Here is a 22,801-nt window from a genome sequence, read left to right on the forward strand (position 1 = left end):
TACAGATTGAAGTTCATTTTGCAGATGGAAATCCTGTGCATAAAGGAAAGCATTCACTCTTTCACCTTTAAGTATGATATTACCTATAGGTTTTTCATAGAGACCATTTATCAGGTTGAGGAGATTCCCTTTTTGTTGTTGTTGTTGTTGTTGTTTGTTTTTTTTTTTTTTTTTTTGAGAGTTTCCATCAGGAATAGTTTTTGAGAGTTTGTCAGATGCTTTTTCTGCATGTATTGAGACAATTGTATGGTTTTTCTTTTTCAATTAGCTTGATTGATTTTTGAATGTTAAACCAACCTTGAATTCTTGGGATAAACCCACCTAAGACCTCTAAATTTCTAACCGTATTTTGAGTGAGACAATTTCTACAGTTCCGTTTTTTAAATTTTGTGTCAGTTCCACAATAATTCATAAAATTTACCAACACGTTTGAAACTACTTTAGTAGTTTCAAGTTCATTATGTTTAGATAACTTTCTACCTTTACAAACAACTTCCAGACATTTTTGGCCCTTTGCCAGAGGTTTCATTCTCTCATAAACAGCATTCAGCAAGTTAGGTATAAAAGTTTTTGTGCAAACATCTACATTTTTTGCAGGAATTGAAACATATACCCCCAAGTTTGCTTTATACTATGAACTACATAATTACTACAAAAAGAAATGGTTGCTTTACAGACATAACTCAGAGAAATTGCTGGTTTGGTTTCAGACCACTTCAATAAAGCAAATATCATAATAAAGCAATTCACACAAATGTTTTGGATTCCCACTGCATATAAAAGGTATGTTTACACCATACTGTAGTCTATTAAGTGTGCAATAGCATTATGTCTAAAAAAGCAATGTACATACATTAATTCAAAACCTGTATTACTAAAAATGCTAACTATCATCTGAACCTTCAGTGATTGTAATCTTCTGGCTCATGGAGGGTCTTGCCTTGATATTTATGGCTGCTGACTGATCAGGGCGGTGGTGGTTGAAAGTTGGGGTGACTGGCAATTTCTTAAAATAAGACAACACTTCAGATGGTTTTATGGTGTGTGAATATATCTCAATAAAATTGCATTAAAAATAATAAGACAACAATGAAGTTTGCTGCGATTCTCTTCCTTTCACCAAAGATTTCTCTGTAGCGTACCCTCTGTTTCATAGCATTTTACCCACTGTAGAACTTCTTTCAAAATTATAGTCAATCTCAAATCCTGCCACTGCTATATCAACTAAGTTTGTGTAATATTCCAAGTCCTTTGTTGTCATTTCAACAGTGTTCTACAGCATCTTCACCAGGAGTGGATTCCATCTCATAAACCATTCTCTTTGCTCAGTCATAAGAAGTGACTCTTCATCTATTAAAACTTGATCATGAGATTGCAGCCATTCAGTCACAGTCACATGTTCAGTCTCTTGCTATTTCCACCACATCTGCAGTTATTTCCTCCACTGAAGTAAGTCTTTACCCCCTCAAAGTCATCCATCAGAGTTGGAATCAACTTCTTCCAAACTCCTGTTAATGTTGATATTTTGACTTCCTCCCATGAATCAAGTGTTCATAATGGCATCTATAATGGTGACTCTTTTCCTGAAGGTTTTTAATTTACTTTGCCCAGATCTAACAGAGGAATCACTGTCTATGGCAGCTGTAGCCTTACAAAATGTATTTCTTAATAAGGCATGAAAGTCAAGATTACTCCTTGATCCGTGGGCTGCAGAATGGATGTTGTATCAGGCATGAAAACCACATTCATCCTGGTGTACATCTCCATTAGAGCTCCTGGGTGACCGAGTGCATTGTCAACGAGCAGTAGTATTCCGAAAGGCATCTTTTTCTGAGCAGTAGGTCTCAGTGGACTTAAAATATTCAGTAAATTGTGTTATAAACAGATGTGCTGTCATCAAAGATTTGTTTTTCCATTTATAGAGCACAGGCAGAGTAGATTAAGCATAATTCTTAAGGACCCTAGGATTTTTGGAATGGTAAATGGCTTCAAGTTAAAGTAACCATCTACATTAGCTCCTAACAAGAGAGTCAGCCTGTCCTTTGAAACTTTTCTCCTCTCAGCTATGAAATACCTAGATAGCATCTTCTCCCAATATAAGGCTGTTTCATCTACATTGAAAAATCTGTCTTTAGTGTTTCCACTTTTATCAATTATCTTAGCTAGATCTTTTGGATAACTTGCTGCAGCTTCTACATCAGCATTTGCTGCTTCACCTTGCACTTTTAAGTTACGGAGGTGGCTTCTTTCCTTAAACCTCATGAAACAACCTCTGCTAGCTTCAAACTTTTCTGCTGCAGCTTCCTCACCTCTCTCAGCTTTCATAGAATTGAAGAGAGTTAGGCCCTTCTTCTGAATTAGGTTTTGGCTTAAGGGAATGTTGTGGCTGGTTTGATCTTCTATGCAAACCTCTAAAACTTTCTCCATATCACCCTTAAGGCTGTTTTGCTTTGTTATCATTTGCATGTTCACTGGAGTAGCACTTTTAATTTCCTTCAAGAACTTTCCTTTGCCTCTACAACTTAGCCAACTGTTTTGCGCAAGAGACCTGGCTTTCAGCCTGCCTCAGCTTTTAATGTGCCTTCTTCACCAAGCTTAATTATTTCTAGCTTTTCATTTAAAATGAGAGACGTGCAACCCTTCCTATCACTTGAACACTTAGAGGCCATTATAGGGTTAGAAATTAACCTAATCTCAATATTGCTGTGACTCAGGAAATAGGGAGGCCTGAGAATAAAGAGAGAAACTGGGGAGTAGCTAGTTGGTGGAACAGTCAGAACACACGCAATATTTATTAAGTTCACCGTCTTCTATGAGTGTGGTTCCTGATGCCCCAAAACAATTACAATGGTAACATCAATGATTACAGACCACTGGAACAGATATATATGTAATAATGGAAACGTTTGAAATATTGCAAGGATTACCAAAACGAAACAGGCACAAAGTGAGCACATGTTGCTGGAAAAATGGCTCCAATAGACTTGCTTGATGCAGGGTTGTCACAAACCTTTAATTTGTAAAAAAAAAAAAAAAAAAAATGCAGTATCAGCGAAGCACAATAAAGCAAAGCACAATGAAATGAGGTATTCTCGTATTTAGAGACGCCAGGTGGATGGAGGCAACGAAATCACCAAGAGTGGCATTTTGCTTTGCTACTATCCAGTCAAGCTAACCAGGACTGGGGTTCCTGGTGGGACCTGGGTCCACAGATTATTCTTAGATCCTGTGATAGATTGCCACAGACCTGATATATTCAGGAAATTTAACTGCTTTGGATTCACTCTTTGGAATTGGTATTACCAGAAGGTTCTGGTTTGCATGTGCAATTGACACCTGCATCTGGGCAGCCCAACTTCTGTTTCTCCATAGGTCCCAGACTTCTTCCCTGTCTCTAATTTCCTTGTCTGGATTGGCTAGGTCTGGGGACTGCATGTGTCTGCCCATCAGCTCCCAGGGTGAAGCCTCAGACTAACTATTCCTTTCCCTAGTGCTTGAACTCCTGAGAGTTTGCTACCCAACTTAACATAACTTTTTTCTAGTATAATGTATTTTTCTTCCGTTCAATATTGGTCTTGTTATATCTCCACCACATTTCCCAAAATTGTTTTTATCTTTTTATAGGAAGCAGGTAAAACCGCATAGGCCATAGCCAGAAGGCAAGACTCAGAACAAACTCAAATTACTTTCTTGTGAGGACTTATAATCTTGGAGAGGCTCTGGGCATGTTGCCAGCCTCTCCCCATCTTATCTCACTCCAGAAAGTTCATATGCTAAACAAAATGATATCTCAAGTAAACAAGTTAATATTTTAATCATATTGCCTTGAACCCATTTAGTTCAATATTGTTTGAAACCTCAGATCACTGCAGAAGTGAAACTTAACAGTTAACTCATAAACATATTACCAGTGAAAATATGCATGTTTGGGATACTCTGTCTGCCCAGGTAATATGCCAATAAATTTACCTTTCAAATAAAATTTTCTAAAGAAATGGCTCATTATACTCTTACCAATAATTTATGGCTCAGTTAAGTATTCTTTATTTTCTCTTAGAAGAGTTTCTGTTCAAGTAGAAAAACTTCTCTGAATCCTTCTATTCTGGCCATTTTTTTTTTCTTTGAAAACTACAAGCTTCAAGGGCACAGATTTTCGAGCTTTATCTGTAAGAGCCACGAGACTGGTTAAGGTATATTAAAAGAGAATTATTCACAGTTTAAAAGCCATTCTAACATTTAATATTTCTATGATTTGTCTCCCTCTTTACTATAGAGAACAAAGCTAGTGAGAGTTAAACCATTTCCCAGTTCCAACCCCTTCCACATGTAAAACCCCAGCTATTACACAATATCTTCTTGAAAATGTGCTGACAGTCTAGTTGAACTTAAAGAGGCCCTTGGGCCCACTGCCACACTCCATTTAACATCCTAAGTGTCTCTTTTCCAGACATTAGGATCCACAGTTTGTCTTAATCTCCCCTTCCAGCTGGATTCCTGATCCATTGGTTTCCTGTTTCAGTTTCTGCTGGAAAGCCTCAGGGGCCTCTGCCACTTTGACTATGGTAAGGGTGATCATATAATTTATTTGTCCAAACCCAGACACTTTTGAGAGCAAAAGGAGACATTATTAATCATTATGTTTGTACAATAGGCATAAGCCAAGCCTGTTCTAAGCAAAGGGGGATATATGGTCACCCCACTTAGAGCCAATAGAAGTAAGCAGGAAATTGTAAGTCTGCCCATTTTTTATTATAATTTCTTTTCGTTTCCAGTACGCCAAACTTCCCATTATCAAGGAGGTAATGGACACATTCCAGTGAAACAATTTCTTTCCTATTTTTATCCACAAAACATTTACAGCCCTCTGTGCCAAGAGTGGGTTTGTTGCTCTCTTGGTGTGCCTTCCTCAAATCCACCTAGCCATTAAGTTCTGGATCTTTGTGTCAGACTTGTATCACCAAACAGGAAAGTAATATGCATGATGGACACGGTTAGAGAAGGGGAAATTTTTTTTAATAGAAAAGTATATGTAAAATTACAGTGGGGACAATACAGCATGCTGGACCTACAGGCTTTACCAATTCTCACAAGAATGCAAGGATGTACCATTGATAATGATTCCACTTGTGCAGGGTGAGTTTCTTACTCCAGGCAGGGATTGTCAGTTTTGCCTTGTCATGAGAGATTTTATACTTTCCTGGTTCTAAAGATTCTGCCTATGCCTCCTGTTCACCAGATACAGCTAATGCAAAACAATCCCAGCACATTCCTCAGTTTTTACTGTGGTTTAGGTAAAATGAAGGTAGACTCTTGGGTTTCACATCCTTTAGCAAGCTCAGGCTTCTCCACACCTGTCTGGGTCAGTTTCAGCATGAGTCTAATGCACAATTTTTTTTTAAGGTAGAAACCTTGATCTATGTTAAATTTATCCCAATTTAAAAATGATGACCCTTAATTCTGATTTTAAAACACTGCATAAGCCAAGCAAAATCAATCTGCAGTTTCATGACTTCTCTATAGTATACTCATGGATTGTATACCTACCAAGGGCCAATTGTTTTTTTTTTTTTTTTTTTTTTTTTTTTTTTTTTTTTTTTTTTAATCATCATTTTATTGAGATATATTCACATACCACGCAGTCATACAAAACAAATTGTACTTTCGATTGTTTACAGTACCATTACATAGTTGTACATTCATCACCTAAATCAATCCCTGACACCTTCATTAGCACACACACAAAAATAACAAGAATAATAATTAGAGTGAAAAAGAGCAATTGAAGTAAAAAAGAACACTGGGTACCTTTGTCTGTTTGTTTGCTTCCCCTACTTTTCTACACATCCATCCATAAACTAGACAAAGTGGAGTTTGGTCCTTATGGCATTCCCAATCCCACTGTCACCCCTCATAAGCTACATTTTTATACAACTGTCTTCGAGATTCATGGGTTCTGGGTTGTAGTTTAATAGTTTCAGGTATCCACCACCAGCTACCCCAATTCTTTAGAACCTAAAAAAGGTTGTCTAAAGTGTGCGTAAGAGTGCCCACCAGAGTGATCTCTCGGCTCGTTTTGGAATCTCTCTGCCACTGAAGCTTATTTCATTTCCTTTCACATCGCCCTTTTGGTCAAGAAGATGTTCTCCATCCCACGATGCCGGGTCTACATTCCTCCCCGGGAGTCATATTCCACGTTGCCAGGGAGATTCACTTCCCTGGGTGTCTGATGCCACGTAGGGGGGAGGGCAGTGATTTCACCTTTCAAGTTGGCTTAGCCAGAGAGAGAGGGCCACATCTGAGCAACAAAGAGGCATTCAGGAGGAGACTCTTAGGTGTGTTTGTTTTTTAACCTCATGTCAGCTATGTGTGTTATTGTAATTCTATAATATAATTATTTATTTCATTAACCCATGAAATATATTAATTTTATTTATTTTTCTGTTGAAAAGATTGAATGCTTTGGAAAGACTTGATGAAATCACGTCGGTAAGAACTCCTTTGTTAAGAACAAAATCTCAGAATAGGAATAAGGGACAATAAGGATGAAGCAGATACAGCGGGAAACCCAATGTGAGAATGTACTATCAAGCTGACCACCACTAAGTGCAACTAAATGCTTAATCTCCTGGATCAATCTGTGAGAAGTTACCTAAACTCTGTCTTGTCTTGAGGCAGATGTTGGAGAGGGGTTAAAGAGAAAGGGGGAAGAATTTATCCTCCAGCTCTTATCTGCCATTCATCACGGGTTCACCCCTAGTATATAACTCCATTTTTATTTTTATATTTTTATTTGATTTTGAATTCAGTTTTATTGAGATATATTCACATACCATACAGTCATCCACAGTGTACAATCAACTGTTCACAGTACTAACATATAGTTGTACATTCATCACCACAATCAATTTTTGAACATTTTCCTTACTACAAAAAGAATAAAAATAGGAATAAAAATAAAAGTAAAAAAAAAAAAAAAACCCAAAGTATTCCATCCCCTCCATCCCACCCTATTTTTCATTTAGTTTTTGTCCCTGTTTTTCTACGCGTCTGTCCACACACTGGATAAAGGGAGTGTGAGCCACAAGGTTTTCACAATCACAAGTCATACCATGTAAGCTACATAGTTATACAGTCATCTTCAAGAATCAAGGCTACTGGATTGCAGTTCAATGGTTTCAGGTATTTCCTCCTAGCTATTCCAATACACTAAAAACTAAAAAGGGGTATCTATATAGCACATAAGAATGCCCTCCAGAGCGACTTCTCGACTCCGCTTGAAATCTCTCAGCCACTGAAACTTTATCTTGTTTCATTTCGCTTCTCTTTTCTGGTCAAGAAGGTTTTCTCAATCCCATGATGCCGGATCCAGGCTCATCCCCAGGAGTCATGCCCTGTGTTGCCAGGGAGATTTACGCCCCTGGGAGTCAGGGCCCATGTAGGGGGGAGGGCAGTGAGTTTACCTGCCTAGTTGGCTTAGAGAGAGATGCCACATCTGAGCAACAAAGAGGTTCTCTGGGAGAGAATCTTAGGCACAATTCTAAATAGGCTTAGCTTCTCTGTTGCAGTAACAAGCTTCTTAAGGGCAAGCCCCAAGATCGAGGGCTTGACCTTATAATAAATTGATAGTCCCAGGTGGGGAAGTCCAACATATCTGCATTTTCCCCCAGTTCTGGGGGAGAGGGGCTGAAGGGGGCTACTTTGCCCATTTTTAAATGGGGTTATTTGTCTTTTTATTGTTGAGCTGTAAGAGTTCTTTATATATTTTGGATACAAGTTCCTTATCAGATATATCATTTGCAAATATTTTCTCTCATTGTATGAGTTTTCTTTTCTCTTTCTTGATAATGCCCTTTGATGCAGAAGTTTTTAATTTTGACAAAGTCCAGTTTATCTATTTTTCTTTTGCTGTTCTTGCTTTTGGTATGAAGTTGAAAAAAACATGGCCCAATCCAAGGTCACAAAGATTTACCCCTATGTTTTCTTCTATGAGTTTTAGATTAGCACTTACATTTAGGTTGCTTTTGTTCTTTAAATCTATAATCTTGGACTGAATGGAATTTAATATTAGCATGATTTACTTTTTTTACTTTCTCCTTCTATTACCCAGGAAAACAAGTGGGAGTTTGATTCTAAGTTTATGTATTAACAAGAGACTGGTGACAGCACCTGAGGGGATGAGCATTAGTGTTTGAGGGATGTTGCTGGGAGCCCTCTTCTCAGTAGGAGCTGGCGAGAGCAGCCGGCTCCAGACACTGGCCTCGCTTAGAGCTGGAGGAACAAGATTTCAGCCAGTACTAAGAGGCAGTGTGGGAGAAACACAGAGGCACTGCCAACACATCTGCCCAGGTCCACTGAGAGGGGTTATCTGTTCCACCCTGATGTTTAGGTGGATGTGGTTTTCACATGCTCCTTCAGTGAGCGAACACATGTTCCATGATCCTGGGAAAATAATACTTATTATTTTATAAATGTTGACACTAATATGTGACAGCAAAATAGTGACTGTGTTATAAGCTTGTATGATTTCTGAACAATTAACTTTCAGACTTAGTATCCATCTTAGAATTTTGACGATGTGCTATGACAAATACCCATTACCCATTTTGAACTTAGCAGATTACATAGAAATGCCCAAGAATGATTCTGAGTCATCACAGCAATGGGCCACCATTACCAAAACACGTACTGAAACACAACCTCTGTGGTTGTCTCATGAGTTTAGTCATTGAACTCATTAGGTGCTCTATCTGCAGAGTACAGCATTGCTAATTGTGCTTTTAATGATTTAGCAATAGAACAAAATGCACCTTAATAACTATTAATATCTCCTAGAAGAATATGTTAGGCAAGGTGGTGCAGCTAGCAAGTAAAATATGCACGTCAATGAATACTATAATTACATACAGATGTATGAAACAAGACTATATTCATGTGTGCTGTTGTTAGTCTAAAATTCTGTTGAGGGAGAAATCCTATATATAGGTAGTTTCAGATATGTATAGTCACTAAAGTTATTCTAGTAAACCAAAGTTATTTGGGGTGTGTATATCTTTCTGATCATAATTCTATCCCTCCCCCAAGACTATTATCCTGACTTCTATTATTGTAATTTCCTTGCTTTTTAAAAAAAATAATTTTACTCCCTGTGCATGCATCCCTATATAAAAGAGTTTATAGTTTCCTCTTTTTGAACTTTATGTACATTGTGTCTATTGTTTTGGTTCCTGCTTATTTGCTCAACATTAGGTGTATAAGATTCATTTATGTTGTTCTATGTATCTCCAGTTTGTTCCTTTTTGTTGCATTTTAGCCTATTTTTATTATTGTATAGTTTTCAATTGTATCAGTAGACAAAAATTTATTTATCCATTCTTCTATTGGTGGACATTTTTATTGTTTCCAATTTGGTCCAATTTTTAATACTACTACCATGAATATTCTTGTACATATAGCCAGTTGCATATGTGCATGTGTTTCTCCAGGATTTATATCTTGGAATTAAATTGTTGGGTCAGACGGTATGTATATGTTCAGCTTTGTTGGATAATGCCATGCTATTTTTCAAAAAGTCTGTACCAATTTGAAATCCCATCAGTAGTGTTTGAGAGTTCCAGTTTCTTCATTTCCTCCCCAACACTTAATATTATAAGGCTTATAATTTTTTTTTACCATTTTATTAGATCGTATCCCATTGTGGTTTTCATTTGTACTTACCTAATTACTTAAGGTAGAGCTCCTCTTTTTCTATTTATTGATCATTTGGATATCACTTTTTGTAAAGTACCTGTTGAAGTCTCTTGCCTATGTTTCTACTGGGCTTTCTGTTTGTCCCCATTAAATTGTAATAGCAATGCTTACCAGGCTTTATTGATTATATGTATGGAAAATACTTTCTCTCCTATTTCACTTTTCTAAAATCTAAAATATCTAATACCTAATAGTAAAGCAGTCTTTTGAGGAACAGAAGTTCTTCATTTTAATGTGGTTGAATTTACCACTCTTTTAAATTCCTTACTGTCCTAAGGCCAGGAATGTACCTTCCAACCTTCTCTTCTAAGAGTTTTAAAGTTTTGCTTTTTTTTTTTTTATCTAGGTCTTTAATCAGCTTGGTACTGATTTCTGTGTTTCTTTATTTCTTAAATATTTTATTCACAGCTTTTCTATATTTTGTTTATTTATGCAGATTCTCACTAATGGTGGCTTGCCATGCCTTCTCATGAGCTTGGTGATCTTTGATTGTGAATTCATTGCTTGATCTTAATCTGTAAGAGTCCTATGGTCCTAACCTTGGAAAATGCTCCTCCAGGGAGGGCATGTTTCTGCTTCTGCCTGTAGCCAGGGATGCTACCATCCCATGACCACTTCAGGGTCTTGGCTCAGTTTATCCTTCCCAAACTAGTGTTGGCCAAAGCCCCAGCATCCTGATAGAAGTACTACTATCAGCATTTCCTTTAGAACAACTCTTGCTTGGTTTTGTTTTTTGGACCCATTGGAGACCTCCCCTACCTCTTAAGAGACCAACAGTGCCTCAAAAAAATGGTAGAAGGGTGACTCAGCACACCAAGTCAGCCATAATGCCAGATTTGAAAGTTCCTAACTATATATCCTTCACACTGCTCCAGGTCAGTACATCTAGAGCTTCTTCATTCTTTTATAAGGCTGTAATAATAATCTAGTGTATGGAGTTTATTTAACCAGTTCCCCAATGATAGACTTTTAGTCTATCCAATTGTTTACTTATTCAAACAATGCTGCAGTGTCATTTCATACTTATGTAAGTATATCTATATTATAAATTCTTGTACATAGAATTGCCGGATCAGATTTCCCCTATAGGTTGTATAATTTATACTCCCACCAGAAAGATATGAGCATGCCTATATTCCAACATTTTCATCAAGCGCATTAAAAATTGTTTGGTATTTATCAATTTAATAGGTGAAAAATATTTCATAATTTTACATTTTTTACTATAGGTGAGTTTGAGTATCTTTTCATATATCCAGGAGAAATTTATATTTCCTTTTCTATAAACTGTTGTGTTCCTGTCCTTTTCCTATTTTTCTATTCAGTTTTCCAGGTAATTCCTGAGCATTCTAAAGTTTGCAAGGTCTTTTGCTTTACCACCATATTTCTATTTGCAAAAGAATATTGTTTATAAATACCGAAGTGTGCATGGACTACTTGCTTTTTGCAATTTAAAGAAATATGCTATAACTTTGGACAAATTATAGGTGCAATGTGATAATTTGACTATTTCACTGAGCTTATTAAAAGAAGATTTTTATGGGATTTAGAAGGGAAAAATATAACTTTGCAAGTATACATGGAATATTAAACAAAACTGAGCAAAGGCTGGACCATAAAGCAAGTCGTAGAAGCTCGTAGCACCCTTGCTGGCCCTTCCTGCATCCCCTCCCCAGTGCAGTGTGGAGCCAGCCTGCATTTCCATTGTGGGTCCCTGGCCCTAATCCACAGGGAGCAGAGTAAATCTGAAGTCCTGTAGATTAGGTGTCATGGAATTAAAAGCACACAGCTAAAATGAGCAACAGACCCTATTTTCTTATATCCTTTGAACTGTAAAGTTAATAGCACTTGTCAGTGGTATTTTTATACCTCTTAAGCATGTGTTCCGATTTGCTAATGCTGCCATTTGCAAAACACTAGAAATAGACTGGCTTTTATAAAGAGGGATTATTTGGTTACAAAGTTACAGTGTTAAGGCGATTAAATGTCCAAAGTAAGGCACCAACAATAGGGTACCTTCACTGAAGGATGGGCCGATGGCATCTGAAAACCTCTGTTAGCTGGGAAGGCACGTTGCTGGCGTCCGCTTGCTCCCAGATTGCGTTTCAAAATGGCAGTCTTCAAAATGTCAGTGTCAGCTTCCAAAGGCTGTCTTCAAAATATGTCTCTCAGCTGCAGCTCTAAGCGTGTCTAAGCATCAATGTCAGCCAGCAAGCGTCTGGGCCTGTGTGGCTCTTTTTAAAGCACTCTGGTAAACTAATCAAGACCCAGGCTGAATGGGCAGGGCCACACTTCCATGGAAACATTCAATCAAGAGGTCACACCCTAATCAAAGGTGTCACTCACAGTTGGGTGGGTCACATCTCCATGGAAACAACCTAATTCCAATATCCCACAAGATTGGATTAACAGATCATGGCTTTTCTTGGGGGACATAATATATCCAAATTGGCATAGCATTCATAAACTTAAATGTAATTTTAAGAATATAAACCCATAATAATCTTTAACTTAGTACATTAATTGAACTAAACTTCCTTTCTTCTTTTAAAATTATAGTAGTAAAGTCCTTTGGAATCAAACAAGGGAAAAGAGTTTTCATGTCATCCAGCTTTTCTGATTTGGAGTTATCTAATACTGAGTATCTTCAGGGTAAAACAAGTTCTCGTTCACATTACTCTCATGTCCTCGGGGACCTGATAACTCACATATATTTGACCAGTGGCACGTATTTTTATACTTCCTATGCTTGAACCACTGATTAAATTATATTTTGTTAAACTGCACAAAGAATTGGCAGTTCTCATTTACAGTGTATCCAAGCTAAGTACACAGCCTTAAACAGCATGGTTAGAAAATCTGACAGTTTTACTCCCAATTTATTAATTTTGCAATAGTTGTACTCTTTAGCACTGCTGTTAGAGGACTCTTAACATATATTTTAAACATTTGGACCACAAGTAAATGCCATTTTTTAAAGAGTAAATTATTTTAGAACTGAAGGAATTACAAAGAATACCTAGATTTTTTCCCTACTTCATCCTAGGTAAAAAGTGAGGCACTGAGAAATTGTGGTTTGCCCGATGGATAAAAGAAACTCAAATATACAAGACCGTCTTTGTGGATATATGCTTACAGCATATTAATGGAGTTATCATTTTGTTCTAAGGTTCACTTTTAATGCACAAAGGATGACAGTGATGGGGAGATTATTCAAAGGAAACAACCGTTCATTCTTTGGAGCTGGATTTTAGTAACAAAGGGATATTCTGAATGATTAAAGTATTCATTGTAGTGCTTATGGAGAACCATAATTTACAAAGGCTCCTACTAAAAACTTAAGGATAATGGCAAATATCTTTGCCTGAAATATCATACCACTCTAGCATCAATGTAAAGTATTCTATGTTAATCTTGGAATACTGCTTAAGGTCAGAGTATGTGGATGTATTCTTCAGACCTAGGCAAGATCTGAATCAGAGAAAACATACAAAACAAGAGAAAGAAATACCATAACTCATCTGAGAGTTGGCAGGTGCTATCTTTGCCAGAAAGTGTTGTTACAGTGGAAAGTCCTAACCAAATCAGGGTTCTCAAACCCGTGGCTGTTACGATGCTGTGCATAAACAAACAAAAGCTTTATGATTTCACATAAGGGGAGCCAGAAGGTTACTAGAACCTTGTTTTTAGTGCTTTAGACTTAAGTAATCATCTTGCACACTTCAAATGCAAATTTATTACCTAAGAGATGGAAAGGAGGTCTTGGACAATTTTCCTGAAGCTAGATTTGTTAGCTTGGAACACAGCTGGACTTGTACTTGGCCTGGTTAATTACAATGGTCTGGGATGCACTGATACCTACAGTTGCTGATTCAAGGAGTTAATCTGCCAACCAGACTGGGGAAGACCCTGAGATGATAGATCTAGCTGATGATGGCCCTGGATAGATGTCCCGCCCAGAAGACAGAACAAGATACCCAAAAGCAGTGGCCACAAGCAATAGGTATAAAGAACAAGTCAGCAATGGGAAGATCCAACTGGGGTAACGTAACTTCCAGCTACCACATATAGTTGTTTAGATCATGCACTACACAAACCTAGATGATGCCATTTACAAAGATGGTATATACCAACAAGTAGACCAAACATAGACATGGAGAACTCAGGAATAATAAATAAATGGTTGTCCAGATAGATATATGGAGACAATTTGAATGGAGAAAATCTGTTAACAGTCAGGGTTCAGAGGCAGGTAGACATTGAAGGAAGTATTTATGTCTTTAAGAGAAAATAGAATCTTGTTTTGTCATGTTGGGAAGACATCAAGGGATAATACAGCAAGTGGGTCTGACTGCGTCCCCTTGAATTTTACCTCCTCTAGATTCTTACTACTACGGGCTCCATGGTCCAGTGGTGCACTGTTCTGCCATTATGGTTCTGGCACAAGCATGGATAAAAATATCTTATTTTGATTCTTCTTAGTAAATAGAAAAAGCTGGAATTTTTCAAAAATGATTTCACTAATTACCAAATTTGAACAAAAAAGAAATATTAAGAAAGCACAAAAATGAATTATCTCTACCCAACTTTTGCACTTCCACAAATTTATCAAAGTAAATAATTATGAATGTGTCCATTATAGATTGATTAGAGAAGCAGAACCAATATGAGTGATGTAAAGGGATTTGTGTATAGGGATTAAACCTTACACACTTGTGGTAGCTGGTTGTGCTATCTATGTAAGATGGTGGCCCTTTGTCTGGTGCTGGGACCGAAGTTAACAGGGCCAGTAGTAAGAAGGGAAGATGAATGTGAAGTGAGGGAGAGCAAGGACAAACTGGAACCCACAAGAATGAGCTAAAACCAATGAGGTTGAATTGGAACTTGGATCTGCCTCTCACTGCTTCCAAACATTCAGCTTCAAAGGCATGAGAGACTTCCATGACATGCACGTCACCACAGAACTGCACATGCATGTGGACCAAGATTTGAAGAAGCTGAAAGAGGAGATTTGGTGGGAGCTCAGTCAGGGTAGAGGGAGAGCCGGGTGCTACATGGAGATCTAACTGGACAGGTCTGGCTGCTGCCTCCTCTAAAAGGTACAATCTGTACTAGCAAATTTACAATAATGTGTGTGAGCTGCAGCAGTGCCTGAACTTACACCAATGTTCCAAGCATAAGCATGACTGCTGTTTCACTTCCACCACCCAAATCTCTTGCAAAATTTTCTTACCATGATCACTAACTCAGAACCATGCATGGAAGGGGATTCTGGAAAAAGTAAGTCCAGCTTACTTAAATTGACCCAATACAAACTCACCATAGAATGAGTGCCAAAAATTAACTACAGAGATTTCCATGGCATTGTTATTTATAATAATAAAGAATTAGATACAACTTAACTGTCCAACAATATATAATAGTTAAAAAAGCTTATGGTTTACCCAAACATTAGAATATAACAATATATTACAAAGGCTGTAAATGAATGTTTATGTCTGTGGATCTATGATCACAATACATTATTATTGTAGTTGGGCTCTTTTGGTTGTGTAAGTTGGAAGTTTTGATTGAGGCATTCTGGTGTATAATTAATGGCCCCTCCAAAGATGCCACATCCTAATTCCTAGAACCTGTGAATATGATAAGTTACATGACCAAGGGGATGTAAGGTTGCAGATGGAGTTAAGGTTGATAATCAGCTGACCTTAAAATTGAAAGATTATCCTGGATTATCCAGGTGAGACATTTAAGAGTCCTTAAAAGAGGAAGAGCAAGGCAGAAGAAAAGTATCAAAGAAAGAGACGTGATGAAAGAAAAAAGAGAAGTGAGGCATTGCTTTCTTGAAAGTTGGAGTAAGAGGGCCGTGAGCCAAGGAATGTGGACCACCTGTAGAAGCTGCTAAAGGTGAGGAAGTGAATTCTTCCCTAGAACCTTCAGTAAGGATTATAGCCCTGCCAACCCCTTTGTTTTAGCCCAGTATGACCAATGTCGGACTTCTATCCTACATAGCTTCTATCCTACAGATAATAAATTTGTGTTGGTTAAGCTGCTAAGTGTGTGGTAATTTGTCACAGCAGCTATAGCAAACTAATACAGGTACCATGATATAATAAATGTGAAAACTCAAAATGTGGTGCCAGCCAACAAGTAGAGATTTTACAGTAAGAACATAAATGATATGTAACTTTACATCCCACAGATAAAAGATAAAAAGATTGTGAAAATGGAGATAGACTATTGTGTGAGGCGGTTTTCTTTGAGCAAAGTTGTGCAGTGAGTTTGCTCTTTCCCTTCCCAGGGGAAAGGGGTAGAGGGGTAACTGCCCCTTCACTTCAAGTCTTGTTAGGGGAGCTTGAAGAGTTGACTTGTGTCCCCTTGTGTTTGGGGGCACAAAGGACTGGCATCTAACTCCTACTCAGGAAATCTAAAGGACAAGAGAGATGACCTGGTGATCTATTTTGGTGACAGAGGATGGAGAGCTGCTTCTGCATTAGGATCAGTCTGTCTTTTCAGAGCTATTTAGGACAAAGAGTAAATCCTGTGAAATTGGTGTTTTGGCTCCTGCAGAAGAGGAGGCAGGTGATGGAGCTTCAAAATGAAGAGTCTGTATGGAAACCCCTAGCAGAGTGGGTAACAGCAGCTAAGGAATAGAATGCTTCACAACATGGGAATTACAGTCAAAGAGGTCCAACAGGGGTGCCCCCAAAGAACCCAGGAAAACCCACAGGGAAGAATAAGCTTTAAACGTCAGGAAGCCCAGAGACTACAGAGCCAGTTTATGACAGTACTTGTCAAGTAAGAATTTTCCTCTCCTCCCTGTGTTGACCATTTGCCTTCTCTGAAGACAGGCATCAGCCAATTTCAGGTCCTCACTGTGAAGAATAAAGTATTATCTCCGTGTGAAGATTGAAGTGATTCATATATTAGATTAAGTGTTTCCAAATACCAAATTGAGGCTAAAAGTTTGAAATTTAAAATGATCACAAGGACACTGTATTACCTGAAAGGGACCAGAAAAGTCATGGGGCTTATTGAAAATGTCATCCAGCGGCAAGGAAAATATTCTCCCATTGAATAACTTGGGAAATGGGATACAAAATAAAGTTGCATTTTGATTATATGTATTAGTTGTGCTTATTCAATGTATTGGGTACATTTGCAATGAATGGGAACTTAGGTTAACTCAAGCAATGTAGAATTTAATTGAGGAAATGTTTGTATTATATATATATATGCATGCATATACACACACAAAATGTTTGGAATAATATATGTCAAAATGATATATATTATCTATGGAGGGTGAGATTAAAGGTCAGTGTTTCATTTATTTATCTATATTTCCAATGTTTTTTTCAAAATAAACATTACACGTGTAATTTTTTTTTTCAATTAAAACTACAATAAGCAAGCAAAAAAAAAGATCACCCAGATTCATACGCTACTGATCCTACCTATCTTCTCATCTGGTTCATGGGCCTTGCTCCATACCTCCTGTCAGAAAGTGTGAGCCCAAAAGGCTGGTGTAACTCACTTAGGATCTGACCCAGGTGCCTCACGCTAGCCTCTAGCTTGCCTCCACGTGGAGGGTGCCATTTCATGACTGTCTCACGGGCGCTGGCTTCCAATAGCTTATCTTTAAATATGGTATTGGCTGCCTGGAAGTGTCCTGCAACTCCAACCCTGGTGTCCGTTCTAAGAGACTTACCTCCTGTCTAGGTATTTGGTAGGATTATGGAGATTAACATAACACATTCTTTCACCCTCCAGGTGAGGCCTGCATTCCCTCAATTCCCATTCATTAGGATGTAAGCTTTACGAGGACACTTGTCTTTTGTTTTGTTCATCGCTGTGTCCCAAAGGCCTAGAAGAATGCCTAACCCTCAATAAATTTCGGTTGTTGAACTAAGTCCTTTGTAGGAAGTGGCTTGGTCTCTCATAGGCCTAATGATATAACTATACCTTATTTTAAAATTCTAGGGCAAGGACATCTCCAATGCTTTCTCCTTCAATTTCCACCCTTATCCCCTAGGGGAGGAATGCTGATTGGTTGGTCAGATACCTGGACAAGGATTGGGCGGCAGGTTCTAGGGATGGAGCGTTCAAAGAATTATATATATATATATTTAATGCAATTTTATTGTGATATATTCACATACCGTACAATCATCCAAAGTGTACAATCAATTGTTCACAGTTCCATCATGCTGTTGTGAATTCATCACCATAATCAGTTTTTTGAACATTTCCATTACTCCAGAAAATAAAAATACAAGTAAGAATAAAAATTTTTTAAAAAAAGTAAAAAAGAACACCCAAAACCCCTCATACTCCTTTTTCCTCCCTATTATTCATTTACTTTTTGTCCCTCTTTTTTCTACTTATTTGTCCATACACTGGATAAAGGGAGTGTGAGCCACAAGGTTTTCACACTCACACAGTCATACCATATTAGCTATATAGTTATACGATCATCTACAAGAATCAAGGATACTGGATTGCAGTTCAGTGGTTTCAGGTAATTCCTTCTAGCTATTCCAATACAGTAAAAACTGAAAAGGGATCTATATAATGTATAAGAATAACCTCCAGAAAGACATCTCGACTCCATTTGAAATCTCTCAGCCACTGAAACTTTATTTTGTTTCATTTCGCTTCCCCCTTTTGGTCAGGAAGGCTTTCTCAATCCCACAATGCTGGGTCCAGGCTTCTCCCTGGGAGTCATGGTCCATGTTGCCAGGGAGATTGACACCCCTGGGAGTCATGTCCCAAGTAGGGCAGAGGGCAGTGAGTTTACCTGCTCTATGGGCTGAGAGAGAGACAGGCCACATCTGAGCAACAAAAGAGATTGTCTGGGGGTGACTGTTGGGCACTATTGTAAGTGCAGTAACAAGCTTCATAAGGGCAAGCCCCAAGATCGAGGACTTGGTCTACTACAATGGTAGTCCCCAATGCTTAAGAGAATATCAGGAATTCCCCAGGTCCTCAAGGGGGCTTTGCAAATACTTTTTATTCTCTGCCCAAATTACTCTGAGATGTGACGGGGTTTAATGCTAACCTGTACAAACCTACCAGATCTCACTCCCTATTCAGGTTCCATGTAATTATGATGTTTGAATAAACTGAGCACACAAGTTAAATTATATAGCATGCTACAGAAAGTATAGATTTTGCACCAAATAAACATCTTTTCCCTTGGTCTCACATAGAAGTTGAGGTTTTAAAACACAGTCAATATCATCCTTTTCCCTTTAATCTGGTTCACCTTAGTTCTAATCAAGTCCATTTCATTCATATCTCTAATTGAAGTCTGATCTCTTTATCAGTTTTTTAAATACTTGCTGTATGGGGTAATGCTGACATTCACAGCTGCTGAACTCTGGCTCTGAGTCTCAGGTGTCACACAGATACCCAAAGTTCCAGGGACCAACCAGGTTATACACAAGCAGTTCAACTTTTCAGAATTTAGGGATAACCATTACAACTCATGAATAGATATGACAGCTATAAGAGCTTACAATCTAGGAACCTTTACCATAAGCCTTCCCCTGATAACCTATGCTCTCAGCTACAAGTCTCAGAGTTTGCACATTACCGTTAGTCCATATTAGTGAGGCATTATAATGTTTGTCTTTTCAATTCTGGCTTATTTCACTCAAGAAACCATCCTCAAGGCCCATTCACCTAGTTGCATACCTCACAGCTTTATTTCTTCTTGCCTCCGCTCAGTATTTCATTGTATGTATACATCCCAGTTCACCAATTCCTTTTATCAGTCGTTGTACCCTTAGGCCATCTCCATCCATTGTGAATCATGAATACTGCTGATGGAGGTGGCCTAATGGTACATGGACTGATGAATAGAATGTTGAACTGTGGTGTATGCATGCATACAATAGAATATTGAGCAGTTGCAAGAAGGAATGAAGCTGTGAGATACGCAACTAGGTGAATGGATCTTGAAGACAGCATTTTGAGTGAAGTACCCCAGAAAAGAAAAGACAAACATTATAATGCCTTACTAATATGGACTAACTATAATGTGTAAACTGATATTTGAATCCTAGAGCACAGCTTATCAGGAGAATGCATATTGTAATGGTCTTACAGCAGTCACATCTATTCCTGAGTTGTAATGGTTATCTCCAAATTCTGAGATGCTGAGCATTTTGTGTACAACCTGGTCAATCTCTGGAACTTTGGGTATCTGTGTGACATCTGAAACTAAGAGCTAGAGCTTGGTAGCTATGAATGTTAGTATTACCCCATACAGCAACTATTTTAAAAAGCTGAAAAAGAGTTTAGACTTCAATTAGAGATACGAATGAAAAGGATCTGGTTAGGACCAAGACAAATCAGGCCAAAGGGTAAAGGACGATATTGACTGTGTTTTAAAACTTCAACTTCTATGTGAGACCAAGGGAAGAGATGTTTATTTGGTGCAGGATCTATGTTTTCTGCAGCACACTAAATAATTTAACTTGTATTATCAGTTTATTCAAACACCATAATAACATGGAACTTTGAGTAGGAAGTGAGTTCTGGTAGGTTTGTACAGGTTAGTGTGAAATCCTGATATATCTCAAAGTAATTTGGGCAGAGAATAAAAATATATTTTCAGGGCCCCCCTGAGGAACTGGGGGAAAATGCAAAAATGTGGGATTTCCCTACCTGGGTTATTACTGATATTCTCACAAACATTGAAGACTAACAATCTAGTAGGAGGAGCCCTTGATCTTGGGGCTTGCCCTTATAAAGCTTGTTACTGAAAAAGAGAGGCTCAGCCTACTTATAATTGTGCCTAAGAGTGTCCCCAAGAGATCCTCTTTGTTGCTCAGGTGTGGCCCTTTCTCTCTCTCTCTAAGCCCACTTGGCAGGTGAACTCACTTCCCTCCCTGCTACATGGGACATGACACCCAAGGGTGTAAATCTCCCTGGCAATGTGGGACATGACTCCCAGGGATGAGCCTGTTCCGGCATCGTGGGATTGAGAAAATCTTCTTGGCCAAAAGAAAGAAGTGAAATGAAACAAAATGAAGTTTCAGTGACTAAGAGATTTCAAATGGAGTCAAGAGGTCACTCTGGAGGGCATTCTTTTGTACTATATAGATATCCAGTTTTAGTTTTTAGTGTATTGGAATGGTTAGAAGGAAATACTACAACCCAATAGCCCTGATTCTTGAAGACGATTGCATAACTATGTGGCTTACATTGTGTGACTATGTGATTGTGAAAACCTTGTGGTTCACACTCCCTTTATCCAGTGTATAGACAAATGAGTAGAAAAATTGGGACAAAAACTAAATGAAAAATAGGATTGGATGAGGGGATGGAATGCTTTTTTACTTTTATTTTTATTCTTATTTTTATTCTTTTTGTAGTAAGGAAAATGTTCAAAAATTGATTGAGGTGATGAATGCACAACTATATGATGGTACTGTGAACAGTTGATTGTACACTGTGGATGATTGTAAGGTATGTGAATATGTTGCAATAAAATTGAATTAAAAAAAAAGAAAAAAAAAAGAGAAAACCACAATGAGATATCATTCATACCTACTAGAATGGCCACTATTAAAACAAACAAACAAGAAAACAGAACACAAAAGTGCTGGAGAGGATGTGAAGGATTAGCAACACTCATTCATTGCTGGTGGGAATGCAAAATGGTGCAGCTGCTGTGAAAGATACTTTGGCTATTCCTCAGGAAACTAAGTATATAGAGTTGCCTTATGACCTGGCAATTCTGCTACTTGATATGAACCCAGAATAATTGAAAGTGGGGACTCAAACAGATAATTGCATGCTGATGTTCAAAGCAGCATTATTCACAATTTGCAAAAGAGGAATGCAACCCAAGTGTTCATTAACTGGTGATGGGATAAAAAATGTGGTATATATATATATATATATGATGGAATATTATTCAGCTGTAAGAAGGAATGAAGTCCTGATGCATGCAACAACATGGATGAACCAGAGGACATTGTGTTGAGTGAAATAATCCAGACACAAATGGAGAAATACTGTATGAGCTCACTGATATGAACTAATTATAATAAGCAAACTCACAGAGTTAGAATCTAGCATATAGGTTACCAGGGGATAGAATGAGGGTAGAGAATGGGTAGCCAAAGCTTAATTTGTGCAGAATTTCTATTTAGGTTGATTGTAAATGTTTGAAAATGGATAGTGGTGATGGTAGCACATTATTGTGAGTGTAATTAACAGTGCTGAATTATATGTGTTAATGTGGTTGAAAGGGGAAGTTTTGGGTCATGTTTGTTACTAGGAGGAAAGTTGGAAGATAAAACATGGGACATATAACACAGTGAACCCTGTTGCAGACAATGGACTGGTTAATAGTACAAATATAAAAATGTTCTTTCATGAATTATAACAAATGTATGACACTATTACAAGGTGTTAATAATAGGGTGATATGTGGGGAAAATACACCTTATGTAATCTATGGACTATGGTTAAAGTAATATTTTAATATTCTTTCATCAATTGTAGCAAAGGTACTGATAGCAGAGCTCCCTTTTGTGGAGAAAGATGTTACGGGAGCTCCATTCCAGGCTCACCATCTCTTCACAAGAAAGAATTCAAAGATGAGACAAGTAGGTATAATCAAGTGAGAAAAGTTTATTAAGGAAAGTGAAAGTACACACTCTAAGGGGTGAGCCCGGGGCTTGCTCAAGAGAGAGACACGCTGCACATGGCTTACACAAGGGCTTTTTATCGAATCAAACAAAGGGAGGTGGGGTTTGAGACATTGGTACACTTGGCACATTGTGATTGGTGAGTAATCACTCAAATTAAGTAGCGTAAGTAGGCTATTGTGATTGGTTGTCTATATATTCTTGTGCTTGGTTAACAAACATGCAACTCAAGGTTTGTAAGTAAACTTTTGCAATAGACTGAATACATATTCAAGTCAAGGATTGTGAGTGGGCCGTTGTGATTGGTCCATGCCCTGTGGTTGAACAATGTGTCTTACTTTGTTCAACCCCCTCAGGCTTCAGGAGCTTGACCTCACCAGATGCCC

The 22,801-nt window shown here is 38.0% G+C and overlaps 1 protein-coding gene across 2 annotated transcripts in view; it reads left to right on the forward strand.

The window, feature by feature from the left end:
- DCAF17 (DDB1 and CUL4 associated factor 17) overlaps nucleotides 1-22,801 on the forward strand; it is an 87,541-nt gene that overhangs the window by 52,157 nt on the left and 12,583 nt on the right. Inside the window, exon 14 of one of the 2 annotated variants that reach the window (XR_005218831.1) lies at nucleotides 22,270-22,373. The exons of the other annotated variant lie outside the window; for it this stretch is intronic. The gene's annotated coding sequence lies outside the window, so the exon portion shown is untranslated. The remainder of the gene's footprint in view (nucleotides 1-22,269; nucleotides 22,374-22,801) is intronic. 2 annotated transcript variants of the gene reach the window in all.

Source organism: Choloepus didactylus, chromosome 9 (genome assembly GCF_015220235.1).
Source record: "Choloepus didactylus isolate mChoDid1 chromosome 9, mChoDid1.pri, whole genome shotgun sequence".
In the NCBI taxonomy this organism is placed as follows: Eukaryota; Metazoa; Chordata; class Mammalia; order Pilosa; family Megalonychidae; genus Choloepus; species Choloepus didactylus.